This window comes from Dasypus novemcinctus, chromosome 21 (assembly GCF_030445035.2).
Source record: "Dasypus novemcinctus isolate mDasNov1 chromosome 21, mDasNov1.1.hap2, whole genome shotgun sequence".
NCBI classification, from domain to species: Eukaryota; Metazoa; Chordata; class Mammalia; order Cingulata; family Dasypodidae; genus Dasypus; species Dasypus novemcinctus.
The window spans coordinates 23,173,702-23,196,922 of NC_080693.1; the positions used below are offsets into that span (position 1 = coordinate 23,173,702).

The 23,221-nt window shown below is 41.2% G+C and overlaps 1 long non-coding RNA gene across 4 annotated transcripts in view; it reads left to right on the plus strand.

Annotated features, from left to right (window-relative positions):
• Positions 1–23,221, plus strand: part of LOC101434066 (uncharacterized) — a 59,208-nt gene that overhangs the window by 14,305 nt on the left and 21,682 nt on the right. For all 4 annotated transcript variants that reach the window (XR_009182321.1, XR_009182323.1, XR_011646783.1 and 1 more), the window contains exons 3-4: positions 2,148–2,242; positions 12,491–12,601. This is a non-coding gene — a long non-coding RNA (uncharacterized lncRNA). The remainder of the gene's footprint in view (positions 1–2,147; positions 2,243–12,490; positions 12,602–23,221) is intronic.

Below are 23,221 nucleotides of genomic sequence, written 5' to 3' on the forward strand. Positions count from 1 at the left end.
TTAGCTTTAAAAATCTGTCATTCTGTTAGGTGAAAGTATCATGTCACAATAGTTTAATACGGATTTTTGACTACTTATGCCATTGAATGTCTTTTCATATTTTATTATATATTTGCATTTCTTGACTTACAAATTGCCTATATATATATCCTTAAACTAATCTTATTATTTCTTAATTTAAAAGTGTTCTTTATATATATGTTAATCATATTAAGCCTTGATCTGGCATATTTGGTACAGATTTTTTTGCTATTTTTGATTTTGTAGGTGACTTTTTTTGACATGTACTTGTGCTTTTTAAAAAAATTTAATAGAATTTATGAATATTTTTATATATGGATCTTTTCTTGTTCAAAGTTATGCTTAGGAAGGCCTTTCTCACCCAGAGATTATTTATACATTTTTCCTAATTAAATTTTCTTTTAGCTTTTTTTCCTGTGTGTGTGTATGTGTGTGTGTGTTTGTTTAACCCAAGTCTTTAAAACATGTAAAGCTTATTTTGGTGTTGTAGGCATTTAATTTTATTTTAGTTTTTTCCACTTATTATTAACTCCCCCTGTAAGATAGGAAATGTCCCATATTTCATTCATTAAAACTACGCAACTGCACTGTTTTTTAAATGTAATTCTGATTTGCTTTGCTAATATTTTTTAAAAGGCTTTTATTACATTTATAGTCCTTAAGTAAGATTGGTGTGTGACTTCCTTTTTTCTGTAATCTCTATGAGTGCTTGTTATCAGGGTTATATTTGCTTAAAAATGAATTGGTATGGGGAGCAGATGTAGCTCAGTGGTTGAGCACCTGCTTGCCATGTACAAGGCCCTGGGTTCAATCTCCAGTACCTCCTCAAAAAAGGTGGGTTACGGGGGACAGGGTATGCATAGGGAATGAGGAGATCATGCTTAAATTGTACAGAGTACAGAGTTTCTCTTGAGTTAATTGTAAAGTTTTGGTAAGGAGCCATCTTTTTTAATGGTTACATACTCTTCTATCTCCTGAATTCTTTGGACTTTAATTTTGTAGACTCTTTCAGAGGCCTTTTGTGTGTACATTGTGTTATTTTGTTTGTTTTGCTCTTTACTCTGGGAATGAACAGAGGTCTCTTTTCTTGGTGTTTCCCCATAGACACTGTGGGTCGTTTTTCCTCAGTTCCCAGAGGTGTTAGGATGTTCAGGTTAGACTTGTCTTATCTGCAACCCCTTGCTTGGAAGGTTGCTTGCTGAGTGCAGCCCCTGGCCAGCCTCTGGGGTTCTGCTGTTTCTTCTCTTTGTGACCCCATTCATCGAAGGAGGGTGCACCTGCTTCAACTGCTCTCATGTAATGGCTTTTAATAAAATAGCCCATCGAGCCTGTGAGACTCTGTCTTTTTAAGGTAACTTCACATCCGTGATTTTACCTTTGGTTGATTTTGTCTCTGTTTATGTAGGCAGTTTTATTTTTGCTGTTTCCACATTCTTGAGAGAGTCTCTCCTCAACCCTCCTCGACCCTTTAATGTAGCACTTAGAGTCACAACCCAAAATTTCCTTCAAGTCTGTAGAATGTTGGAGACAATTGACACACTCCTGGAAAAAGAAGTCACAGGTGGTCAACGTTCCTTTTGTACAACACCTTTCAGTGGGATGTGAATATACCAGTGTGTTTAGAGAAGAATGGCTAGGATGGCAGTGGGACCTGAGGCCTTGTCATCTGAGGCATGGTGGAGGGACCTGTGGGGTTTTGCTGGTGAAAGAGGGCTTGGGGCATACAATTGCTGCTTTAAAAATAGTTGAACATCTGTTGGGTGGAAGAAGGATTATCCTTTTCCTTCATGATCCCAAGGCAGGAAAACAGGATCAGTGGGGAGATGTTCAAATGACAGACTTCGGGCTGTTGCGAGGGCATTTGGACCAAGGGCTGCCCTTGAGGTCGGGGTCTCTGGTCATGGTAGACGTTCAGCCCCAGGTCAGGTTGTAGAATGGGGACCGGCTTAGGTGGGGGTCCAGACCAGGCTTCCTCGCAACCCCGAGTTTTGTCATTTGTAGACGAAGCGTCTCTTCCAGCCCTTTCTTGACAGGATCATAGTAAGTAACGAGAGTTCATGTGGTTTTGCTTAGTAGATCATACACCTCTGGACTAGAATACTTAGGCTGTGTTCTTTTCTTTTCAGCTTACGGTGACAATCAGACCTTTGTTGCAGAATCTGAAGGAAAAGATCGCCCTTTTGAAGGATTTATTGCTAAGCGCTGTGTCAACACATCAGATGTATCCATGTGAACATTTCCACCTCTTTTTCTAGAGTGGGAGGAGAAGCAGTATTATTTTAAGGAAGGAAGGAATTAGGCCACCAGATTTTTCCACAGCTTGAGGAAGACCTGGTTTCCAAAATAGTGCCTGTCATCTTGATTTCCATTTTAAGTGCTGTTATATGTTTTACAGTGAATATGCTGGCAAAGCAAGATTTACAGAAGGAATTAATTTATTTGGGTGTAACCTGTATAGTGCAGTAAGCTAATTGCTTTCTGTCAGTACTGCATTTACACAGAACCCTACTTTGCTACCTGCCTTAGACTGCCTCGAAAATGGCTAGCCATTCCTCCAACAGAAAAGCTTCCATTTTCAATGATACATTTTCTTGGAGAGGCCAATACCAGTAGAACCAGTAGAACCCATGCTTTTCTCCCCCACACCAGTTTCTGTAGATTAATGAAATGACTTGTTTGTCACTTGATTCTTCCAGAGGCATGGACATTGCCTGTAGTTTGGGGGATGGGAGTTGGGGGGGTGCACTTGCTGGAAGCAAGTTGTTCCTTCATCTCAAGCTTCCAACACTGTCACATATTAAACCATTTTTAAAAAAAGAATTTCGTAATGTGATCAGTTTAGAAAAAATTACATGTGATGTGTTATGTGGTCTTTTGAACCTGAGTTTGTATTTGAAAATCGACATCAAATTGATCTTCTTTCATCGTTTCTTTAAATTGTTAGTAGTTCTTGCTAAAGACCCAAATCTTGGTATCTCAGGAAATGGTTTCTGCCATTTTAAATACGGGAAAATGTAGAAGTATAGATTTTAAATATAACAATATATGGTGTTTTAAAAAATGTCTTTCCCCAAGTATAACCCCTTTGTGTTACCAGAGAAGTTGGTTTAGATTAGTCACATGGTTTTCCAAATACTCAATTATTAACCCACTAAAGTTTCAAATGAAAGTTTAGTTTCAATAAATATTTGGGGTCTTCAACACAATTGGAATATTCTCACACTTAGGTTGTAACTTTACCCTTCATCTGTTATCATTTGTTACTGTGCAGCTATCCTATTATATGGAGAGTTTTAATTTTACTGAAATCAGCAGGTCTTAAGATGTAAACCTCAGGTAGTTTCAGATGGGCAATGGCTAGTTTTTACACTTTCAGTTCTAAGGACTGGGGAATCTGCACATGAGATATATGTACTGACTCATTTTAGAGTTATGTATAGCACATATATAGAAAAGTGTGTAAATATTATTCCATAACACAATAATAATAACTTAAGTTATTATTTAACTTAACTGTATTTGCTAACTTCTATTAAGGTAACTGTCTGTTATTCATCTTAGGATATTTATGTGCCAAACCTATAGGGCAAGAAAAATATATAAATTAAGGATTTTTCCTTTTTTTCTATTAATAATTTCTACCAGTTGTCAATCATAGACAGTTTTAAACATGCCACAGTAAAAATTGATTTTATTCTCCCAAATAATTACAGTCCTGACCATTTTTTAAAAACTCATAGACTGTGATTTTGTGGTGATCTTAGAATTTCTCTCCAAATTTGCTGAATTATGCACTATTAAAAATAGTGATTAGAAATTAAATACATTAAGAAGTTATTTAAGGACCTCGATGTATATAATTCAGAATTTCCTAAGAAAAGTAAAAACTCAATTGGAATATAACAGCTTTCTTAAAAATCCTATTTACGTTCTCATTGTGACTAAATAGTTGGGGCTGTTTCTACTGTAACTGCAACCAGTACTGGGGGGTGGAAGTCAGATAATCCACCACATGGGGGCGCCCTTAACCCTTCCGTGTTTTCTGGAAGCCCATTTTTCTTTTGATAAGTGGAAAGAGGGAGGTAGCTTCTATATTATGAAGCCCTCTTTTTAAAATTGTCCTTAATTCCCCCTTTGTTCCTTCCCCTGATTTTTTTCCTCTCCCAGTTAATGATTCTATGGCTGCTGTCCTGCCGGGTTTAAATACCTCAGATAGCAACTTGTCAGTCTTCTTACTAACCTCCTATTATTAGTTTGTTTTGGAGCTTCTTTCCCTTCTTTACAAAAAAGGTATTGAGGCCGAGTCAAACTCTGCACCTCAAGTCACTGAGGGAGCTGGAAAGAGAACCAAGCTCTCCAGCAGAGGTGTTTTTTTGATACAGAGGAGTAGGATCTTTGAGAACTTCAGGAACTTGCCGGGACCTCACAGCCTTGAAATGAAATAGCCAGGATTCAAACACAGGACTCTGTAGCCCCAAACCCAGATTCTTAAAAAAATGAATTCCACTTTAGTGGAAATAATACATTCAGCTGTTATCTGGCATGTCCTCAGCTAGAACTCCCTATTAATTGGGATTTGCTCTAGTGCCAAGACAAATCCTGTTTATAATGCAAAACCTGAGGAATCTTTTTAATCGCCAGAGAGATTAAACAGTGTTCACTGTGGTTTATTAGGTATATTATATGATGTTATCATTCTTAGGAAAAATGTGCCCATAAAGAACCAATAGAGTGATTTCTTAATCATTTTTTTTTCTCGAGGTATAATTAATATTGGTGACTTTTGAATGTGACTATTTGAATATCACATTCCTTTACTGTGCTGGGTAGTTGAAATTTTGTGATATTTTACCTAATAAATTTATGCTTTTCTGCATTTGTGAAGTTTTTTGAGGAACACAGACAGTTGCCAGGGTGATAAACCCTCTGAAAATGCCTTCTAAACAATTTAATTCATAGAGTTTGAACATAAGATGTTATTGCTCTTTCCTGAATAAGTAGTTTTCTATTGGCAAAAATCAATGTGAAATTAAAAAGGAAATCATGTGCTTTTGAATTGGTTAGTTTGCAATTTCTAAACCAAAATCCTGCAGCCAGAGAATGTAAAATTGCTGAAAGGCATTCACTTTTATTCATAATACTTCTTTGAGCTAGGAATTATAATTACGTTACCAGTTGAGAAAAGGTGTGTGCTGTGGTAGGCTGCACGTGAAATTTCAGGTAGTCTTAAAATTATTCTTAGAAGTGGCTTTAAGTGAAGCTTGCCTTTTTTGTTGGGTTTTCAAGGGTAATGCCCTTACTGCTTTCAAGGGAATTTTAAAAATCTCTTTAAAAATGGGGTTCCATATCAAAAGATATTTTGTTGTTTTGGGAGAAAGCCTGTAGAAATAAGGTATTTTGGTATCTTGGGAGAAAGCCTGTAGAAATAATTTTTAAAGAAATCTATAAATAACTTTACTTGGTATTTTTTTGGGAAAAGATAGAATTGGGGCAAAGATAGATAAGGACATAGTTAAGGATGTAGATAGATGATAATTGGAGAGAGGGATAGATAGATTGGGACATAGATGATAAATTGATCAATTGATAGATGATGGATAGACAGGCAGACAGATAATCACTATATTCCAAACTCAAATGAACATAGGATAGGTCTGGAGAGGTTAACAGAATAGATTTTTGAGCTACCCTTTTGGCTCCAGTGGAGGTGAAATAGTTTTCAAACACTTTACCTGTTCTTGAAAATGTTTTCACTGGTGCCTGGTAAGATTTTTTTTTAAAAAATGAGAAGATATTATTTCTATCTGTATACATTTTATGATTTATGTGTTGTTATATTGTCCTTTCTACTTTTTTATCTTAAATCTCATTTTTTCACTATAACAATAAAAGTAGTTGGTAGTGTTACTTGTTGTTCTGAATATCCATTCATGGCAAAGTATGCTATTGATAACACTATCTAAGTCTCCAATTTGTTTAGAATTATCACTGGTCCATGAAACCCACAAGTCTGGGCACCTGTGGCAGAGTGCAAACAATACTGGCTTTGGAACCAGCTGTGCAACTTCCTCAAGAAAGTTTAGTCTTTCTGGACCTTCGTTTCCTTATCTATAAAGTAGGATCAATTATACTGACTTTGCAAGGTTATTAAGAAAGTTGGAGGAAAAAATACATAAAGCACCTCATGAGACCAGCTTCCCATCATGGTGGGCATGCAATGAGAGGGCAAACTCTGTAACCTTGGACACATTACTTAAGCTCTCTCTGTCTCATTTTCTCATTTGTAAAATAGGACTGTTAAAAGGACAACTTTCCAAAAAAAAATAGTGGTCGAGCGCCTGCCTCGCATGTATGAGGTCTTGGGTTCAATCCCTAGTAACTCTTACAAACAAAATAAAACAAGAACATGTTGCTTGTAGAATTGTTGTGAGGATTAAATTATAAGCATAGAGGCTGTAGGGAGCCCTCCTTAAGATCAGCCGCTCTTACTATCATCACTGGTACCATTGAGAACGTACAGGGAAGGCATTCTCGTCAGTGTGAGGAGCATGCAGTTGTGAGTCTAGTCCTCCCTTTGTGGAATTTATAATAATATAAAGAAGTTAAGTCAGAACACACAGTTAATTTTGCTACTAAAGTGATGTTTGCAAAATATGATCAGTGCTTTGAGGAAGGTGAAGACATGACCTGGGTAGTAGATATTCAGTAGAATTCGTTGGCAAGATGCCATGTGAGCCAAACTAGTGTCTGGCTTCTAGAACCTTAAACTATCTCCTTGCAGTACTTCTGTTATGGCATGGAGAAGAATTATCTGTAAACTTCTTCCTTCTCTAGAGCTTTTCATTCATTGACTTACCTAAATTCTTAGACCTTCTACGAAATAAAGAGAAATCCCAGGGGCTGGGGGTGTGGGGAGGGTGTCCAATGGGAATGGCAACAATTTCCCTCTGGCTGAGCTTCAGAGTGCTGACCAGGTGACAGCGGAGAAGCTGGGCTTAAGACATTGGGAATATGTATTTATCAGGACCAGATTTCATTTACAGCTTAGTGTGTCTAGGAATTGTCTAGAATTACTTGTAAAATCAGCCTAGTAGATGACAAAGTGCTATGGTAGCCAGAACTTCCTTTTCCTTCATCTGTTCTGACCTTTTCTTGGTTATTCAGTAAGTTGGTGGAAGAGGAGGTCTCCGGCACCAGCAACTGCCGGGGTGCCCTCTTTTGTCCTTCCTAGCCTCAGCCGCACCCCACCCCACTCCCCATCTCCCTGAAACTACCACCAGCCCACACGTCCACACTCATGCAATAGAGATCTTTGCCTGCACGAGTCTTTGGCCCTATACAGTAAGTGTACTATGCAGAAGGGTCACCAATCTATTTATTCTCCTTCCATGCTCAGCCTAACTCTTGATACTTTGTACTCTCAATAGGTTAATTTCAAAAATTAAAACACATAAAACAGAGGTACAGTGTTTCCAGTTTGTTAGTTTTCCAATTTTCTCAGATTTACAGAGTCTTTGGGAATATACTAAATTACATTACCAGCATTACTAGTATTATTGTTTTGAAACAGAATTCTGAGAATGGCCAAGTTAAATGAGCAGTGCTGGGCCTCTCGGGGTGGAGAAGCCCAGTAAACCCTGGGAGCTGAAAGTCCCTGGAGTGTTGGGTAGGTGGGTGGGAAAGCCTGGCCTAGAGTAGGAAGGGCTGCCGTTAACCAGAGGAGTGATTTTTTATTTAGCCACTTAGGGCCTTAACTTCCTTGTCAGGAAGACAAATAAGTGGTTTAGGGAATCTCTGAAGCCCCTTCTAGATTGAGTCTGTGATTCTGTTCTTTGGTTACTCATCTACAGAACATAATCAACAAATTTTACTCCTTTTCAAGTTGACGTTCTTTGATTAAGCTGGTTCATCCTTAACATTTGTTTGAATGTGTGACTAGTATCTGCCTAATTTTAAAACTTTCTTTATTTTTATTATAATGCCGCTTTCTGCCTTATACACTTACTGTTGGTTTTTACCTGTGAGTCCTCTCCTTTCTTCTTCATCCCCATCTGATTCCATCCCATTCGTTGTAATAAACCACCTTTTTTCTCCCCAAAAGGTCTCATATTACTGAACCAACTTATTGATGCCCAAGCACAGAAACAAACAAAAAACAGCGTTTTCCTCCAATAAAATAAGTCCAGCTCTTTAGAAAGGGTGTTTTTTTCAACTTCATATGGCAAGATGCTCGTGAACTTGGTACAGCATATTGTGCGATTCCTTACAGACATAGCGTGGTTCTTCTCCAGTGTCTCCTCTTGGAGTTGTACCTGATTTTATTCCCAGTTTTCATTCAAACCCATTGAGGAATGGGGCGATTCTGTTTTTGTTTCTTGGCCAGGCATCGCTTGATTCTAAAAGTCTTATGAGAAGATATGACGAAGGTGGAAGTCAAACTCCGTAGTTGACCAAGTTTGACGGCTTGGTACCTACCACCCCAGACTTTGCTAGGCCTGTACCCCCCACACACACACACGCATGCACACATGCATGCACACACGCACACATGGAATTCTTTTGACTATAAAGGGTTCATGCTATACATATGGTTCTGAAGCTTGTGCTTTTATTATTATATGATAGAGTCAAACAATAGAAACAATATTCAATGAAAAGCAAGTCCCCCCTCAAATCAGTTGTTTATGTATCCTTCCAGAAAATTTCAGTGTTTATACAAAAAAAATTTATGATTTTTAACATATTATCTTCACTGTTTAGCTTCTTGCTTCTTCTTTTCCTTTCTCCTTCCTTCCCCCCTCTTTTTTGTTTAACACTGTATTTTAGAGATTATTTCATATCAAATAATTCATGTAAACATTTATAATAGTGCTTGACACTCAGTAAGCACTCAAAAGTTTTAATTATAATTACATCAATACATAAAGCTCTTCTTTTTCTTTTTCTTTATTTTTTAGGCTGCAAAACATTCCATCGTATAGATGCACTAGTTCCTTGCTGATGAACCTTTAGGATACTTCCAATTTCAGGCTGTTATAAACATAATTATTTCTAAGTCTTCGTATAGATGTGTGAATATATATCTGTAGGAGAAATTTCTCTTCACAGAATCTGCCTTTTAAATTCTGATAGCTGTTTAGAAGGCAACATGGCAATTAGTTGAACCTTTCTGCATTCCTACAAATAACGTAGGAGTGCCTACTTCCTCATCTTTTGCAAAGCTGTTTTGTCAGTTTCCTAATCTGATAAATGAAAAACAGTATCTTGTTTTAATATGCATATCTTTTACTAGTCTGAAATCAAGGATCTTTTCATTTACTTCAAGTGATTAGTGTTTCTCTTTTTTCTTTGCTCTATATTATTTGTCTTCCTTATTTGCCACTGTTAATTTGTAATTGTATTTTACAGATTTAAAAAAAAATTATAGATTATCTTTTCCTTCATGGCCTCAATTTTCAGTCTCACTTAGAAAAATTTTCCCTACTTAAATATTATTAAGTCCTATGTTTTCATCTGTGATACTTTTACAATTTTATTTTTTATGTTTAAATCCCTGAGTCATTTTGAATCTGTGCTTTATTTTTCATATTGGATTGTAGTTCAACATATGCTTGCTTGGTCTGATTCTGAAATCCCAACAAAACCAGAGATTACAAGGGTGGGTTGTGTAAAGCACAAAAGACACAGCTCGTTAGGACCATGATGTAATTAGTAGTTCCCACAATTAAAATTCTTGTATACATATTTTCCTGTATAATTCCTATCACAGCTTCTATCAATTTTTATTTTTGAGGAGTGTCCTTAAGAAAGTAGTAGAGTTTTCTGCTTTTTGACAATTACCACTAATTTGAAACACATAGATATGAATTACTGATATTGCATTGGCTAAAAAGCAAATATTTTGCCTTTTTTTTTTTTTTTAGATTTGTTTTATTTCTTTTCCTTCCCTCCCATTGTCTGCTCTCTGTGTCCATTTGCTGTGTTTTTTTCTATGCCCGCTTGCATTCTTGTCATGTGGCACCGGGAAACTGTGTTGCTTTTTTTCTTATTGCATCATCTTGCTGTGTCAGCTCTCCGTGTGTGTAGCACCACTCCTGGGCAGGCTGCACTTTTTTCGCAGGGCAGTTCTCCTTGCAGGGTGCACTCCATGTGCATGGGGCACCCCGACGCGGGGGACACCCCTGTGTGGCATGGCACTCTTTGCGCAGCAGCATTGCGCGTGGGCCAGCTCACCACATGGGTCAGGAGGCCCTGGGTATCGAACCCTGGACCCTCTATATGGTGGGCGGACGCTCTATCAGTTTAGCCACAACCACTTCCCTATTTTGCCCTTTTATTCATACAGAAGAAGTACTTAATTAAGCTAACTGTTTCTTGTGGGAGGAAGGGCGCCCGGCTTGCCACAGTAGCAAACGGTGCGGCAAGAAGTGATACCGCCTCTGCCCACTGGGCCTAGATAAGGTGACCACACCTGACTAGGCCTTTGCTGCTAGCAGCTGGCCGGCGCTGCCCTCCCCCTTTCTATCTCCCGCCTAGCCCAACATCCGGCCAGCTCTCACTCCCCCTTTCCCCTCCCCTATTCCAAACCTCTCAGCCAGCCCTCTGCCTAGCAACCGCTTACAATCACCTATCAGGAAGCAGTACCCGCCCGCACCTATCAAATCCCTCCACGCAGTCCCTAACCTTATAAAGCTGTGTCCCCTTCCGCAATAAACCGGACTTGCGTACCAGACCTGGTCTCCGCGGCATTCTTTCTCCCCTCGCCGCGCGTCCTCCACGCCTGAGAGCCCCTCTGAGGCTGTCTGCCGCAGCCTCAGACGCCTTTGCGGCCAGCTGACCCCTCCAAACCCCCCCGTCAGCGTCGGGGTGCAAGCCGCCCCAGCCGCAGTTTCTTACTTAAAATTGCTACTTCATGGTTTTCAAGATGGTACAGGAAATAAAAAAACGATAGTTGTGTGAATTAGGAAAGCATGGCATTCTGAGATATTGAAAGAATTCATTCGTTTGTTCATTCATTCATTCTTCCATTCATTTATATCTGAAGCTGAACGCTGCTCAGCTATACTGGTTTGGGGGATTTATGAGTTTCCTAACTGTTGTCTGGTTAGGGGGGGATTTTTTACCTGTGTTCATCTACTATTTAACTAGCTATCCAGCTTTTCTTTCCTTCTTTTTTTTTTAATCAAAATTAGTAGCAGGGTTGTAGATTCACTGGGCTGTGGTTTCCCACCCAAGGAATGGTGATGCTCCTGCCAACTTCTCAAAAAGTTTTTAGGCTAAATGCAATGTTTTATATTCCTCTTTCAAAAGAAAAGTGTCTATAAATCTAAAGCATCAGTTTCATTCATGGCTTGTTAATATTACTAGAAGTAGGTAACTGTGGCCACAGCCAGTGTTTCAGCTTCATGAAAGGCCACATAACCCAAATTGTTGAGGTGACTTATTTTGGGTCTCACTTTTTATGTTTTCTGTCAGATATGTCTGTTTAAAAGTGTCTGTTAGCTTTCTCTACTCATTCTCTTCTTTATGGAAGAAGTTTTTTCTATCACATGTCCTTTTTTTATTTTCTAAAACATATGCTCATGCACATACACACAAACATGCAAAATTCAGCCTAGAAGAACTTATATGACTTTCTTTGAGAAAGATAATACATAAAACTTAGGATTTAGTCCTGACATTTTTTTAACCACTTATGAATTGTGCTGGCAAAGATGTTAGAGCTTACTTGGCATGACATTTTATGAATCAAAGATCAAAAAAGGTGCCAAAAACCGGCTTGACTTCATATAGATAGAGGCCGAAAGATGTCTAAAAGTTTGGCCTTTGGACTTCTAGTCTGGTACGTTTACTAGAATAACAAATTAAAAATTTTTTTTTTGTAATTTTCTTTAATGATCACATAATACATGTAAATAATGAACTGATGGTAACCGTTTCTATAGCAAGTCTGTTGTATAGAGTAGCGTTTTACAAAATGATTTCCAGATATATTAATAGGTGTTAATATGGAAGAGGACAGTATAGAAGGATCTTTTTTAAAAACATAAAAACAGCCTCCTTACAGTGGTAATAGAGTTTTAGTCCAGGAAAACACTCTGAGCGCTGATACCTGTAACTCAAAGTCTAAGGAATGACTGAACTAGATTGCCCTGTTGACAGGAATATTCATTTAAATTTTGTTGGCTGGGAGGAAAAATAATATTTATATACTACATTTCTCAATGAAAGAACTTGTGTAGTTGATATATGTCAGTGTTTATAAATTCTCAGCTATGGTACTGTCAAGGACTTTTGCTTGAAGGATCAGTGAAGTTGAAGGTCAAGGAGAAGAATGGTTGCGAGCTCTTCTGGATGTTGTAGTCTAAAGTCTGTAAAAGTCACAGCTGACCTGGGCAGTTACTGTAATAAAGTATTAGGTAAAACGAGATAATTCACCCACCATTGGACCTTAACAAGGTGTCTGCAGAACACAACTTGAAGGGGATTGAAGACAGAACCTATTGGATGATCTTGTAACTTGAGAGAGACTACTTCTGGCTTCCTTTAAGAATGAGGGTACAGAACCCAATCTAATCAGGTATGACCTTTTCACTTACAGGGGTTATTTGGTGGGTGAAGGTTTATTTGCAGGGATTACAGCTGTTTCCTGAACAGCATAATTTCTTTAGTAAAATATATTCTGTTGATTTACTGTGTCTGATTATAATTTGCTTCGATTCAGTTTTCTTTAGTTTCCTAGTTAGTAAACCAGGTATGTTCAGCTGCGTCCCATCTAGCGTGGATCATGCTTAGGCAGAACAGACTGTGTCAGAAAACTTTCTTCATGTTCTCGATTGAGCTTTCTGCCCTGTTACCTGCCTTTTAAACTCCTGAAGTCACTTACTTGACCTATCACTGCAGAAACATGAGGTTTTTATTTTTAACTTACACTGAACTTTATTGGTTAAATTTCTCAATTGTGTATTGAAGCCAATGTGTTTTCCATACTGAAATACTGCTAATTATGGACCTTAGAATTGGTATTTTCTGTAAGTTGTCACAATATGCATCATCTGAAGACTAGAGATGTTTTTCTTTCTTTCACTTAATGATGCAGCACACAAACGCTGACTTTATATATTCACATACAACTTTTTCGTTTACACTTAACAATGCCAAAGATTGGTGAACTGAGAGGAACTGCTGTCATCACTACATGGAACCTACTATTTAGTATTCCCAAAGTTTATTTCAACCCATTTCTTTTTTTATACTCTAAAACATCTTCATTATGTTGGTTGATGAGACAACCCGCCAGAAAGATGGTGGCACCGAAGGTCAGTCCAGCTGTCAGCCGGCCAGGGCTGCTGGGCCGCTGGGGCACGGGCTAGAGCCCGCAGCCCGGAGAAGGGACGCCGCAACGCGAACGGCGCGGCCTTGCCAGAACGAGCTTCTTCAGTTGGCACCTTTCAGAATGTCCCTAGTGAAGCGGTCGGCCAGACTCGCAGAGGCAGAGGCCTGCGGCAGTGGGATCTCTCTCGCTGCTCTTGGCCAACGAGCTGCGCACACTGCAGGGCTGACAGATGCTCTAAGCCTTGCCCTGCTGGGAGGCGCCGAGGAGGGGCCGCCTTCCCAGGCTGAGCTTAATGAGCCGCCACGGGCGACGTCTTCACAGCCGACCACCCCCCTCCTTGCCGAAGCCCTAACACCCACTGCGGGAACCAGCACGGAAGGAAATGAGTCTAGTGTAGAAACGCGCCTCCCACCCCCTCCCCTAGGGGGTGCTGCTTTCCTGGGTGGAGGGGCAGCTTGCTGCTTGTTCCTCGTGAGGAATTCTAGGGCTTTTCAAGGGCAGTGGTTTTTGACCCTGGCTACCCATTAGCCCACCCGCCTTAGACCAGTTAGACCCGAGTGGGCTGGTGTTCCAGGGGATTCTACTATCCAGGTGATGGGATGCAAGAGGCTTTGTAAAGGCACGTCACTGCCCTAGGGCCGGCTTGAGAGGAGGGCACTTTGTTTTTGTTTTCCTGTTGTTTCCAGTCTTTTCAGAAACCCCATGTAAGATTTTTTTTTCCGGAAAGTAACTATAAAAGCTAGGAAGCTAGAAAGAATTTCAAGTCATTTCTGTGGAGAAGTGAAACCACGAAGTCCGGGAGAAATGATCCTCACTAGCAGTGTCCTGGGCAGAGATTCGGAATCAAGGCAGGGGCTGGCAGTGTGCCAGTTTGTTGGGGTTCCAGGTATTTCCCCGGTGGTATTCAGTCCCGTGGATACAGGAGTGAAATAAGTGGATGAAGGCTGTGATCCAGGACGGGGACATGGAACGGATGAGCGAGGGAATCTAAGATGAAAGGGAAGTGCCATCCCACGAAGGGCCCTTCCTTTGAAGGAAGAGGTCTTTCAGTCAAGACATTAAGTCAAGGGCGTTAGGAGGGAGAGCAAGCTTCATGGGGAGTAGGCGTCAAGTAGATGTGATCAGAAGGGGAGAAGATGTACCTAAACACTTCTCTGTGTGGTGGAGGGGGTCATTATGATAAAGAGTGCTAGTCACCATTGGTAAGAGTCTACTCTGTGTCGGAATGTGGAAGGGGCCAATTTATGAATTTATGGATGAGGACTTTTTTTTTTGGTCCCCTTTTGCCTGAATATCATCCCTCTTCTCTCTTAGGATACTTTATCTTTACTATTCAAAATGTGGCCCATAGATGAGTAGGATAAGCATCACCTAGGTGCTCCTTAGCTATTCAAAACCTCACCTTCCCCAGACTTACCAAATGAAAATCTGCATTTTACCGAGATCCCCAGGTGATCTGAAGGCATACAGGTTTGAGAAGCACTGCTCTGTTTCGCTGTTCTCAATGTGGCACTTTGCATCGGAATGACCCCAGAGGTTTACAACAAAAAGAAAAAGAACTAGAGGTATCTGGACCACAGACTTGGAGACCCTGATATTGTACTCTGGGGTGAAACTTCTCAGGTGGTTCTAGCAGGTGGCAGAAGTGGATCCCTTGCTTTATGTCATGGTGTTTACTGCTTGTTTTTTGTGTGTCAGGTGCTGTGCTGAGCTCTTTCTGTGCATTTGCTCAGGAAAGCTTTATAAGAGCCTTTTTTTTTAGGAGCTACTGGGGTTTGAACCTAGGACCTTGCATATGGGAGGCAGATGCTCGACCACTGAGCTACATCCAGTCCCCAGTGATAGTTTGGTTTTCTTTTTTGTTTGTTTTGTTTTTTAGGAGGTACTGGGGATTGAACCTGCAACCTTGTACATGGGAAGCAGGTGCTTAGCCACTTGAGCTATAGCTACTCCCTTATAAGAACCTTTGGAAGTAGGTGCTACCAATATCCACATTTTACAGAGGGGTCAAGTAACTTCCATGAGCTGACAAGTCTCAGTGCTTGGATTTCATTCAGATCTGGATGACTCCAGAGCTGAACTTTTAACTACTGGACCATAAAAAGAGCTGGCTCAGGAGGTAGACTGACTCAGCTCTATTGATTCCTAGATGCTCAAGCATCTGGGATTCTGCATTGACCCTAAAATGGGGCTAAGGATTCTGCCTGTTTTTCCATGTTGATAGGATTAGGTGTGACAGATATGTGAAAGGCTTTGTAAACGCTGAAGAGCTTACAGATATTACATGTTATTTTGGGAATGTTTGGCCACCATCAGGCTAGCAGTGTGCTCATGCTGCCCTGGGCTTTCAGGAGAGCTGCTGTCCCTTCCTGCCTACCCCTGAGTGCCCAGAGGGACTGGGCTCCTGGACAGGATAGCGCTAGGCTCTGCACCTGGTCCTCTGCGCCCCCACTCTCCCTGTTCACGTCTTTGCTCTCTGTCCCCTTTCCTCTGTGCTCGGCCTGCTGCTTCATGTCTTCTTAGTACTCTTATACTAATCCTAGCAGAGTCAGTGGCCAGCAGTGACGTATCTCCTGGAGGCATTTTAACCCACGCCTCTTTGAGCCTTAGAATTTCAACCCAAGTAAATTAATCAATGGGAGAATTTAAGGGAATGTGGCAGGTTAGAGCAGAGGGGTTTTTGGATGGAGGTCTCTGCAGTCCTACTTCTAGGACCGCCTCCTAGTCCCCTGTGTGTAAGGTGATCCAGATGGTGGCCCTAAAGGTGTTTCTTTTCGGTCATTAGTTGGGGTGGCATGAGGACAGAGGACTAGGCTGAGGAGAAACTGTGACACAAACATAACTCGAATCCTAAGGATTTGAAAATAAGGTCTGGCCAGGCCTATTCACATGCTCCAAGATGAAACTGAGGGCAACACATATATCATAGTCTCTTTTGTTCAGGGACAGAAGTCTAGAATAGTTCAGAGTCGGGTTCCTGAAGAATTCTGTTTAAAAAGTGTGTAAGCACTGTAGGGAGGAATGAGTCCTGAGGAGTGATTTGAGGAAGAGAAAAATGGACATAACTGATATTGATGGTCCATTCCAGATGACCTAGAGTCGGGGCCAAGACACAGGAAACCCATGTGGCCATTGGTATGATCGCCGTGAAGAAAGTAAATCACTGCAGGTCCAAGCAGGAGAGAGGGCAGTGGGTGGCTGGTAGGGCAGGCACTGTGGCTCCTCCTGTTGGCCTTGGATTGCTCTAGACCCATTGTACCTACACTAACAGTAATACGCCCTTATATACCTCTCCAAAAAGGGCATGTCCTGTGGGCATCCCATGGGAATCTCATCAGTAAGAAAATGCAGACTAGATGAGACCATTCTCAGATACTGTGTTAGTCAGCCAAAGGGGTGCTGATGCAAAATACCAGAAATCTGTTGGCTTTTATAATGGGTATTTATTTGGGGTAGAAGCTTACAGTTACCAGGCCATAAAGCATAAGTTACTTCCCTCACCAAAGTCTTTTGCCACGTGTTGAAGCAAGATGGCTGCCGATGTCTGTCAGGGCTCAGGCTTCCTGGGTTCCTCTCTTCCTGGGGTTCATATCTCTCTGGGATCAGCTCCTCTGTTTTTCCACAAGGTCAGCTGTGGACTATGAGGTGAACAGCTCTGTCTCTCTCACCAGGGCTTTTGCCGTGTCTAAGGAGCTGTCTTCATTCCTCTGTGTTCTTCTCCTATGTGTTCACTTCCTGGGCTCCAACTCTCTTCTTTTGCCATGTCTTTTATCTATGAGTTCCCACCCACCAAGGGATAGGGACTTGATGCCCTACTGATGTGGCCCAATCAAAGCCCTAATCATAATTTAACTAAGTAAATGTGAAACTGCAGATGGACCAGTTTAAAAACATAATCCAATATCTATTTTTGGAATTTATAACTATATCAAACTGCTACACATACTATGCTGAAAAACCCTCGGAAAAATGTGCTGGAGGGCTGTGGAAATGGATACCTAGATAGTGTTGGTCCAACCTGTTAGGGAGCATAGCACCACCATGGGCTTTCTAGAGGTAAGCAATAAGCGGGTGGATGAGTCAGTGGATAAATGAATGTTAAAGTCAAAGGCCAGCAAGAAGGTCCTCTTAGAACTGAGTTTAAAGTCATTGGTCTTTGATTTTATTCATCTGTTCATGTCAGTGTTACCACAGCCTCTTTACCCCTAATCCTCACACTAGAGACTTCACCTTCCACCCCCAACTTTGCTTTCTGTAATCACTTTTTTGCTTGGACCTAGCCTTCTGAGGATCTGAACTCAGCTGTAGATATAACCAATTTGGTGCGCTGTTTGACTTCATGTTTTTGCCTTCCGATTGTTGGGCTGCCCAGTCATTTCTAACAACAATTGTTGGGACCTTTCAGCTTTGTTTTTGGAGAAACTGCTGTCCCTTCTCTGCCAGTTGGTTTCTCTGGTATCTGTAGTAACTCAGAGATTTCCCCAGTCCTCCCAACTGTTCGTTCCTGGTTCTGGGCTCCTCCAACATGTTTGTTTGCTTTTGTAATTTTTTTTTTAACTTTATTTTAAAAGAAGTTTTAGATTATATAAAAGTTACATAGAAATTGTAGTGGATTCCCATATACCTACCCCCGTCCCTCTCACAAGTTTCCCTATTAATAACATCTTGCAATTCATGAACAAATATTGAAGCACTGCTACTAACCATGGTCTGCAGTTCACATGATAGTTTATACTTTGCACCACACAATTTTATAGGTTTTGACAAAATGTGTAATGGCCCATATCCATCATTGCACTGTCATGCCAAACAATTCCAATGCCCTGAAAATGCCTTTGTTCTTATCCTTCCCTCCCCTCACCTGGAACCTCTGGTAGCCCCTGTCTCTATCACTGTTACAGGTTCTTCCATTACTACAGTAATAATAAGTCCACTTTAGTCTCTGGTTGCATTTCCCCTTTATATTTGTTCATTCCTCAGTCTTGAGGATTTGGGGATGGTGGTGCTCGCTCTGCTTCTTATCGAGAGGGGGCTTAGGTCTTGTGGGGTAGGTGGCAGGAACTGTTCTGCTTGCAGTTGTAGATACTCTGCTTTTGGGGATGGGCGTTGTCCATCATCATCATTTTGTTAGTTGTCCTGGCTGAGTCCAATGAACTGGAGAGTAGGTATTGGCTGCAACTCTGCTGAGATTCAAGGCTCAGCCGGCATATGAACAGACAGATTAGTCTCTCGGACACATATTTAATGAGTATAGTGCTAATTATAGGTTCAAATAAAAGGGTAGAAGAAGCACGTGCAGGGAAATTATAAATGAGTCAAACTCCGTTGCACTGGGGACGTAGGTTGTCATGTATTCCAAGGTAAGGCCCACCGACGGAGTGCTGATTTCATGGGGTTGTGTGCCTTACCTGTTGTGTCCAGATGTCTCTAGACACTTTTGTTTGCTTTTGTAATTCTTATATTTTTCCCTTGTTTCATGACCTACAGAAACACATTAACCAACAGACTTTGACAGCACGCACCTTCTGGCATTAATGCTAGCCTATCCCAACAACACATTTACTGTAAGAGAACTGGGTTTATCTGCTAATGGGTATTTCAAAGCCCCATGGTAACGGACAGCCTTACCCCCCGATCAGTTTGCCCTACCTGGACTTACTTGGGACTAGGGAGTCTCTGCTCTTCCCAGAGCCGCTACCTCTGTTTCTCTCTTTCCCATTTCCTTGGTGGAATTCTCTTTTCCTCTCTGGTAGCACAGCTCTCACCCTTGTCATGCTCACCAAAACCCTTTTGCCTCCTCTATCCTTTCTTCCCCATCCCTCATTCCCTGGAGTCCTTCTTCCCCTCCCTTTCCTCCTCTTTTCTCTTCCTCCTCCTCTGTGGACCTATTAAGAAGAGAAGGGTATTGTCAAACTTTGGTTTAGATTAGCATTTCCTTTAAACAGACATTAATGTGGCAAGAACATAATTGAATGTGTACCTATCACATGACAGGGAATCTTAGTTTTTCCTGAGGGGTTACTGATCATTATTCTAAAGCAGTAAGCCTTTCTGCCAGCCCTTGGACTAAATAAGCAATGGTTGGGAAACGGACTTGGCCCAGTGGTTAGGGCGTCCGTCTACCACATGGGAGGTCCGCGGTTCAAACCCCGGGCCTCCTTGACCCATATGGAGCTGGCCCATGCGCAGTGCTGATGCACGCAAGGAGTGCCGTGCCACACGGGGGTGTCCCCCGCATAGGGGAGCTCCACGCACAAGGAGTGCGCCCCATAAGGAGAGCCGCCCAGCGCGAAAGAAAGTGCAGCCTGCCTAAGAATGGCGCCACTCACACGGAGAGCTGACACAACAAGATGACACAACAAAAGAAACACAGATTCCTGTGCCGCTGACAACAACAGAAGCGGACAAAGAAACAAAATGCAGCAAATAGACACAGAGCACAGACAACCGGGGTGGGGGGGCGGAGGGGAGAGAAATAAATCTTTAAAAAAAAAAAAAGCAATGGTTGACTAATTTAGGGTATTTGGAAACTTGTTGAAGAAGTCTCTGTGCAACAGTGTCTCTTAGAAGAAGATAAACCCCGACTTAGAAAGCAGTGACAGTGCTTCTGATTTAAAATCCATTGCCCTGTTCATTGAGAGCGTTGCTAAGTCTCACAATTAGTTAAATCTTTGTCCATAAAAAGGGGGGGGGGGGTCCTTGCAGACTCCCCTGCTCTGTGACCATCTCAAAGATTATGTGATTAACTTGGCTGTAGTGGGTGGCTAATTGGCTAAGCTTTAATCTTCACACCAACCACCTTTGAGGATTATAGGAAATTATATAGAGTTTGAGGTGGCAATTACATGTCAGGAAGGTTATATGAACAAGCACACCAATTGCTAAAATCAGAAGAATAGAGAGGATAATAAAATGTCCAGATTTTTATTAGGATGGGAACTTCTCAATTTAATTTCAGATATTTACTTTTTCTTTGAGCTACGGAAGAAAGCGTTATATTTCCAATTAATATTTCATGTCACTGTGTTGATACCCAAGGTGGATAAAAGAAAAAAAATTACATTAAATCTTACTTTAAAAGTATGTTATCCCTCTTTTAAATCATTGAATGTTTTATTTCAATTTAAGGCCCGGTTTATAAAAAGGATGATTTGTACCTAACAGTACTTAGATTTCCTAAATAATCATTGATGATACTTTCTCTTGCTTGAAGTTCTGAACACATGACCAAGCTGCTCCACTAGAAATAGGAAATTGCTAAGGTATATATTCCTGCACCATAAGCCTGCTTATGGGAGACAGTGAATAAGCCATAATTATGTCACCCTTTTATTTATGCTCCAGAAATATTCTAGCTTCCTGACTTTCTGACATGTAAAGGAGGGGTTGAAAACAGTAAAGCTGGGAAGTGGACTCAGCCCAGTGGTTAGGGTGTCCATCTACCACATGGGAGGTCTGCAGTTCAAACCCTGCACCTCCTTGACCCGTGTGGAGCTGGCCCACGCGCAGTGGTGATGCATGCAAGGAGTGCCCTGCCACACAGGGGTGTCCCCCGCGCAGGGGAGCCCCACGCACAAGGAGTGCGCCCCATAAGGAGAGCTGCCCAGCGCGAAAGAAAGTGCAGCCTGCCCAGGAGTGGTGCCGCACACACAGAGAGCTGACACAACAAGATGATGCAACAAAAAGAAACACAGATTCCCGTGCCGCTGACAATAACAGAAGCGGACAAAGAAGATGCAGCAAATAGACACAGAAACAGACAACCAGGGCAGGGGGCAGGGGGTGTGGGGAGGAGAAGGGGAGAGAGATAAATAAATCTTTAAAATTAAAAAAAAAAAAAAAGAAAACAGTAAAGCTTTGCTTTTTTCTCTCTTTAAGTGAACCCAAGGATAGTTGAACCAAAGAGGTATTAAGTATAGCCAAGAATATTATGGTCCTCTGCTAACGTATTGAAAAACAGATAAAGAAGCCAAAATGCTGTGATAAAGATAAAGCCATCCATTAAATCAATATTTGTTGGGTCTCTCTACTATGTGCCAAGCAGTGGTACTGGGAATGTGGTGTCAAAAATCCAAAACAGCAAGAAACACCAAGTTTTTGCATTCCAGCTGTGTACAGTCTAGTGACAGACATGACATAAAGAGTCACACACCTAAGTAAAATAAACTTAGCAGAAAAGTATGTTGCGCAGTGAGAGAGGAACCAGAGGAACTGATTTAGTAAGGAGGCTGCCTGGTTTAATACTTAATTGTATTCTTCCTTCCTTTGTTTTTTTTTCTTAAAGATTTATTTATTTTATGTATTTCTTTCCCCTTCTACCCCGATCCCAATTGTCTGCTCTCTGTGTCTATTTGCTGCTGCTGCTTCTTTGTCCGCTTCTGTTGTTGTCAGCAGCACAGGAATCTTGTGTTTCTTTTTGTTGCATCATCTTGTGTCAGCTCTCTGTGTGTGCGGCACCACTCCTGGGCAGGCTGCACTTTCTTTCACGCTGGGCAGCTCTCCTTATGGGGCGCACTCCTTGCACACGGGGCTCCCCTACGCAGGGGACACCCCTGTGTGGCAGGGCACTCCTTGCGCGCATCAGCACTGCGTGTGGGCCAGCACCACATGGGTCAAGGAGGCCCGGGGTTTGAACCCTCACCTCCCATGTGGTAGGCAGACACTATCCATTGAGCCAAATCTGCTTTCCCCAAAGTATACGTTTTATATAATTTTACCTTTCAAGCGCTGCCAATATTTTGAGTATTAAAAAATGAAGTTAAAGAGAAAATGATGAAAAATGCAAATCGTAAAAATTAATACTCCTAGAAACAAATGAACCAAAATGTATTTCTAATTAATATAGAGAAGATCATTTTGAAAAAAAAAATTGTATAATTTTACATTATTAGTGGGATATGTGCTAAGAACCAAAAGAGCTGCAAAGAAATTTTAAACTTTACTAATTAGGATATATGGTTAGTAGTAATTTTAGTACTATAAGTTTAAAACTATTTGACATGTATTGTAGGCAAAGGTAAATACGTATATATGTTGGGAAACGGACTTTGGCCCAGTGGTTAGGGCGTCCGTCTACCATATGGGAGGTCCGCGGTTCAAACCCCGGGCCTCCTTGACCCGTGTGGAACTGGCCATGTGCAGTGCTGATGCACGCAAGGAGTGCAGTGCCACGCAAGGGTGTCCCCCGCGTGGGGGAGCCCCACGCGCAAGGAGTGCGCCCGTGAGGAAAAAGCCGCCCAGCGTGAAATGAAAGAGCAGCCTGCAGAGGAATGGCGCCGCCCACACTTCCCGTGCCGCTGACGACAACAGAAGCGGACAAAGAAACAAGACGCAGCAAATAGACACCAAGAACAGACAACCAGGGGAGGGGGGGAAATTAAATAAATAAATAAATCTTTAAAAAAAAAAAAAAAAAAAATACGTATATATGTTAATAATATGAGGAAGCAAGCTTTTCACGGGAAGAGAAGAGAGAAATGCAAAGCAACAGGAGCTGATATGGCTCAGAGGTTTGAGTGCCAGCTTCCCGTATAAAATGTTGCAGTTTAATCCCCCTCCCCCACCTCAAAAAAAAAAAAAAAAACTACACAAAGAGAAGATGAGTTTACCAAAAATCCTATAATGGTAACTTTGAAGCAGAATTATCAATATGAAGACTTCATTAAAACAAACACTTTTTAACTCTGTACACGGAAAGATCCTATTGGTACTTGTACCCCATAGCAATGAGCACACCTAGTAATGAGATTTTGGCTTCTTACACTGGTTATATGAATTAATGTCCTCAGTCTTAGGAGGTACCTGATGAATACATAGGAATGAAATCCCATGATGTCTGCAATTTATTTTAAATATTTCAGAAAG